This window comes from Aethalodelphis obliquidens, unplaced genomic scaffold, assembly GCF_003676395.1.
Source record: "Aethalodelphis obliquidens isolate GAN/ISIS:26980383/991018 unplaced genomic scaffold, ASM367639v1 scaffold10, whole genome shotgun sequence".
In the NCBI taxonomy this organism is placed as follows: Eukaryota; Metazoa; Chordata; class Mammalia; order Artiodactyla; family Delphinidae; genus Aethalodelphis; species Aethalodelphis obliquidens.
In genome coordinates, this window is record NW_020837954.1 from 35,347,103 (window position 1) to 35,353,676 (window position 6,574).

A 6,574-nucleotide genomic window follows, 5' to 3' on the forward strand; every position below is an offset into this window, starting at 1 on the left:
CATCATTACCTTACCTAGAGTTATTACCAAGGTAATATAACTCATTATCATCATCATTACCTAGAGTTACCTCTAGCTTGATAGTGCATGTCCAGGCCAGACTGCTCCCCACAGGCACGTCAAGTTTGGCCTCTCAAAAACTAACTCCCCATATTACTCAGCCATAAAAAGAAATGAAATTGAGTTATTTGTAGTGAGGTGGATGGACCTAGAGTCTGTCATACAGAGTGCAGTAAGTCAGAAAGAGAAAAACAAATACCATATGCTAACACATATATATGGAATCTTAAAAAAAAAATGGTTATGAAGAACCTAGGGACAGGACAAGAATAAAGACGCAGATGTAGAGAATGGACTTGAGGACACAGGGTGGGGAAAAGGGTAAGCTGGGACGAAGTGAGAGAGTAGCATGGACATATATACACTACCAATTGTAAAATAGATAGCTAGTGGGAAGCAGCCGCATAGCACAGGGAGATCAGCTCGGTGCTTTGTGACCACCTAGAGGGGTGGGATAGGGGAGGTGGGAGGGAGACGCAAGAGGGAGGAGATGTGCAGATATATGTATATGTATAGCTGATTCACTTTGTTATACAGCAGAAACTAACACACCACTGTAAAGCAATTATACTCCAATAAAGATGTTAAAAAATAAATTAAAATGATGAAAAAAAGTAAAATCCTAAAAAAAGCAAGAACTAACTCCTCATATGCCCTCCAAATGGCTCTTCCTCCTGCATCACCTGCTCAGTGAATGGCGCCACCCAGTCTCCAAAATCGGAGCCCTAGACAAAACTTGTCACTTTTACCCTTATCCACCACAACCAGTCTGATGCTGTCCTTTTCTTAAATGTTCATTATGGAAACTTTTGACCATGCACAAAAGTAAAGAGAATAGTATAATGATGTCAAAGTGTCTCTGCAGTTTGGGTTCTTGGGGAAGTAGACTCCAAGATGGAGATTGCAGGACATTTATCAGGGAGTGTTTTAAGGAAAAAGACACGGACAGGAAAAAGCAGAAGTGGGCAGAGGGAGAAACTGAGCTGAGATGCAGTCCCAGCAGAGGCTTTCAGCAGCCACATGGGAGGTGTGGACCTGGGATAGCCCTTGAGAAGGGTACCAAGTTACAGAGAGGGCTGAGGCCCCTACAGTGATCAGTCATTGAATGTGGGCTGCCCTGAGAAGAAATGACCTTTAATGAGGGCGCTTTTCTTCCGCTGAGACAACCCCCAAGCAGGACTGACAGCTGAGGACTGCCTGCTGCTGCACTCCCAGCAGCCAGAAGAGTAAGTCATTCCTGAGACATCTGGGTGCCTTATCCAGCATCAGCCGCAGTACCAGCTTCAAAAATCTCAACTCGTGGCTTTTTTCATCAGTACCTTTACGCATCCCTCCCTTCCCCACCCATTATTTTGAAGCAAATTCTAGACATCATATAATTTCATTTGTAAATAATTCAGTATGTATCTCTAAAAATTATATTCTTTTTTTTGACATACCGCAATACTATTATTACACCTAAAACTTTAACAGTAATGCTTTAGTGTTATCAAATCATCAAAGTAAGTGAGAGTCTTTTTTTTTTTTTCTAGGTATTTAATTTACACCATTCTCTACATGTCCACTAATACAGCCTCATCCTTTCTTGCCTGGGTTTCCTCTACCTCCCCTGTTATCTGCCCCATCCCTGCTGCACTGCACTGTTGCTAAACCAATCTTCCTAAAACAAAACTATGGTTATGTTATTTCCATACTTAAAAATTCTGAATGTAAAATAGTAATTGTCCTTGAGGGGTGGAGTATCAGAAGACTGTTACTACTAATAAATTCTGTATCTTTATAATATTGTATAGGAAATATGATTACTTCTGTTAACAGAAAACAGATATTTAAAAATATTCATAGCTATTGATTGTCTTTAGCTGATAGTTCAAATGCTTTTATATTTGGTATTAAGTCCAAAACTGAGGGTCTGATACACACACACAGGAACACCAGACCTCTAGACCAGAGAACAGACCATTTATTATTCATAGAGCTTGTTAATTCTGGTTCCCTGGTGCCCCAATTCCCCACAGGCTACACAGTGAGGGCCAGATATTCACCTGTATGTGCAGCAGGCTTTGTACTACAAGAGAGGAACCCTCAAATTATGAGACTTGGCGCTTACATGCAGCAGCTGGCACATCTGCCCATCTAAGGAATGTAAACAAATTTCTCTGTGGGGAGGGGAGAAAGAAGGGTCTCTATCTTTCCTTTACAGCCTTGAAATGCAAGCAAATGGCTCCAGGGGAGATAAGTCTCTAAACCTCTTCAGAGTTTTCTGTCTTTAGGACTTAATATTCAAGCATCTTCACTCAGAAGGCTCAGAATGTACAAGAACACTAAGAATTTCGGGGCGGGGGGGCAGGAATCTACCAGCACAAAGCATTCCAGACCTTGGGATCTCCTGCCTATTTTTCCAAATACTACAACTTCTTTCTTTTGCATCCAGTGCTGCAGTGATAAAACTTCCTAACATTCTCTCTTCCTCTTTGCGCATTTGCACTTGCTTTTTTTCTGCATCAGCAGCACTCTTCCTATTTTCATCTTCATCTTCTTAATTCTTTCCCTGATTTTTCACAATTCAGTTCTACTTTAGAAAGCTTATCCTCTCAGGGACTGGTTAGGAGTTTCTCCTAGGTGTTCCCATGTTGTGCTGTGCTCACCTCATTCATGTTTATCACACTAAAATTTTAATTATCTTCTTGAGGTGAGTTGTTCTACATTAGATGGTTGAAAACCTGAGTAGCCTTTAAATGCATCCCCAGGAAAATGGCAGTATGAGGAGCCCTATGGACTTACTACCCCCTGAAACAACGATAACTGGTGAAAATTTTAGACAACAACAATTTAAAGTTTCTTGAAATCGTTTGAAAGGAATACAGCAGATGAAGAAACATTTATTCAAGAAAACCTACTAAATCTTGGTAGGAACAGCAAGAGTCAGTGGCACCTGAGCCATGACCTGCTGCCTCCCCCACCCTGCTCAATATGACAAAAGCTCCACTCTGGGCGGGCATGGCCAAGAAGGTGGAGCTCACTCTTCCCCCAGATCTTAGTAAAAATGCTATGGATCTCCCTGGGAGAGCCAAGCTGCCAGCATTTCTCATCCTCCTTAGCTTCATGTTGCAAACGTTAAATTAGAGATAAGTACGTCCTGCAGGTTGGAGAGATTAGGAACTCCTTTCTTCCTTTCAGACACTGTTCATAGGACAGAGGCCGTATCCCAGATCCAGGAGGCTATGAGTGCTGAGACCCCAGCCACCCTCGCCCCAGCTCACACAGCTCACATGGGGGTTCCATGCCAGGAGAGGCAGTTTGAGAGGCAGAAGCTAATGCCCCCTTCCAGAACCCTGCTTATAAAGCAGGGGTATCACTCTGAAAGACATGGCACACAGTCCCCGTTCCCAGCTTGAGCATTGGCTCAGAGATTTTGCCCAGGGGGAGAGAAAAGTCCACTAAAACAGAGAACTCTGAAGTTCTCCCCAGAGGAACTGATTTTATTTGGAAGAGTGTGAGAAAATTCAAACTTCAAGGTGCTCTTGAAAACAATGCATATTTTGGTGGCAAGTAATTAAGAGGAGGCTGGTAGCTCCATGCAGCAAGAAGCTAAACTGCAGACCAGCTAGTTTACTAGAGAGAGCCCGAGAAAGAGACAACTAAGAAGAGCCCTCTGGGATCAGAACAAACCTCGAGACTGCATTCAATGGCCATCTCTGCAAAGGAACCTAAATATAATTGAACTCTGAAGCAGTTCATGCCCCAGGACATTGTCAAAAGCAGTAGAACATTGTCAAAAGCAGTAGAACAATCAGCTGGCATTTAGTGGAATCTACTAGCTGGGTGTGATACCAAAAGAGGCAGACAGCTTAACAGAAAGACCAGGGCAAGAGACAGTCAAAGAGAGCCCTGCTAAAACCACTATCATCACACTGTGGCTGTGTGCATAGGCTCAGGGAATTGATCCACATGCAGGAAACATTATAAAACTTTATTGATGATGCTAAAGATTACTTAAATACTTATAGGACAGGGAGACTCAGTATGATAAAAATGTTATCCTTCTCAAAGTGACATGGATTTAATGCAATTCAATCAAAATCCCAATGGTACTATTAGAGAAATTCGACAAGTTCAATTTAAAATTTATATGAAAAAGCAAAGGTCCAAGAACAGTCAACATACTCTGGAAGAAATATAGCAGAGGGAGGAACACTCACAAACTCATTCCACAAGGGTACCATCACCCTGATACCAAAACCAGACAAAGATGTCACAAAGAAAGGAAACTACATGCCAATACCACTGCTGAACATATATGCAAAAATCCTCAACAAAATACTAGCAAACAGAATCCAACAGCACATTAAAAGGATCATACACTATGATCAGGTGGGGTTTATCCCAGGAATGCAAGGATTCTTCAATATACACAAATCAATCAGTGTGATAAACCATATTAACAAATTGAAGGAGAAAAACCATATGATCATCTCAATAGATGCAGAAAAAGCTTTTGACAAAATTCAACACCCATTTATGATAAAAACCCTCCAGAAAGTAGGCATAGAGGGAACTTACCTCAACATAATAAAGGCCATATATGACAAACCCACAGCCAACATCATTCTCAATGGTGAAAAACTGAAACCATTTCCTCTAAGATCAGGAACAAGACAAGGCTTTCCACTCTCACCACTATTATTCAACATAGTTTTGGAAGTTTTAGCCAGAGCAATCAGAGAAGAAAAAGAAATAAAAGGAATCCAAATTGGAAAAGAAGAAGTAAAGCTGTCACTGTTTGCAGATGACATGATACTATACATAGAGAATCCTAAAGGTGCTACCAGAAAAATTCTAGAGCTAATCAATGAATTTGGTAAAGTAGCAGGTTACAAAATAATGCACAGAAATCTCTTGCATTCCTATACACTAATGATGAAAAATCTGAAAGAGAAATTAAGGAAACACTCCCATTTACCACTGCAACAAAAAGAATAAAATACGTAGGAATAAACCTACCTAAGAAGACAAAAGACCTGTATGCAGAAAACTATAAGACACTGAGGAAAGAAATTAAAGATGATACCAACAGATGGAGAGATATACCATGTTCTTGGATTGGAAGAATCAACATTGTGAAAATGACTCTACTACCCAAAGCAATCTACAGATTCAATGCAATCCCTATCAAACTACCAATGGCATTTTTCACAGAACTAGAACAAAAAATTTCACCAATTGTATGGAGACACAAAAGACCCCAAATAAGCAAAGCAATCTTGAGAAAGAAAAACGGAGCTGGAGGAATCAGGCTCCAGGACTTCAGACTATACTACAAAGCTGCAGTAATCAAGACGGTATGGTACGGGCACAAAAACAGAAACATAGATCAATGGAACAGGATAGAAAGCCCATCAATAAACCCACACACATATGGTCACCTTATTTTTGATAAAGGAGGCAAGAATATACAATGGAGAAAAAACAACCTCTTGAATAAGTGGTGCTGGGAAAACTGGACAGCTACATGTAAAAGAATGAAATTAGAACACTCCCTAACACCATACACAAAAATAAACTCAAAATGGATTAAAGACCTAAATGTAAGGCTAGACACAATAAAACTCTTAGACGAAAACATAGGCAGAACACTCTAGGACATAAATCACAGCAAGATCCTTTTTGACCCACCTCCTGGAGAAATGGAAATAAAAATAAACAAATGGGACCTAATAAAACTTCAAAGCTTTTGCACAGCAAAGGAAACCATAAACAAGACGAAAAGACAACCCTCAGAATGGGAGAAAATATTTGCAAATGAAGCAACGGACAAAGGATTAATCTCCAAAATTTACAAGCAGTTCATGCAGCTCAATATCAAAGAAACAAACAACCCAATCCAAAAATGGGCCGGAGACCTAAACAGGCATTTCTCCAAAGAAGATATACAGATTGCCAACAAACACATGAAAGGATGCTCAACATCACTAATCATTAGAGAAATGCAAATCAAAACTACAATGAGGGGGCTTCCCTGGTGGCGCAGTGGTTGGGAGTCTGCCTGCCAATGCAGGGGACACGGGTTTGTGCCCCAGTCCGGGAAGATCCCACATGCCACGGAGCGGCTAGTCCCGTGAGCCATGGGCGTTCGGAGCCTGTGCTCCGCAATGGGAGAGGCCACAACAGTGAGAGGCCCTCGTACTGCAAAAAAAAAAAAAAGAAGAAGAAGAAAAGCAATTTCAATACCATTTTAATAAAGTTCAAAATCAACCACAACTAAACAATATATTGTTTAGAGATCCGTACACGTGTGATAAAATATTTACAAGAGAATGAGAAACAAAATAAGGTGGTCATTACCAAACTAATGGCAGAGGCAGGAGAATAGGTTAGAGGAGGAATTTAGAGATTGATGTGATCGGTGTTGGTCATGTTCTGGTTCCTATACAGGTAGAAGGTACATACGTGTTTGTATTCCTGCTATGCTTTTTACTCAGACATGTTACGTAAGTTTTCCTGTAATGCATAT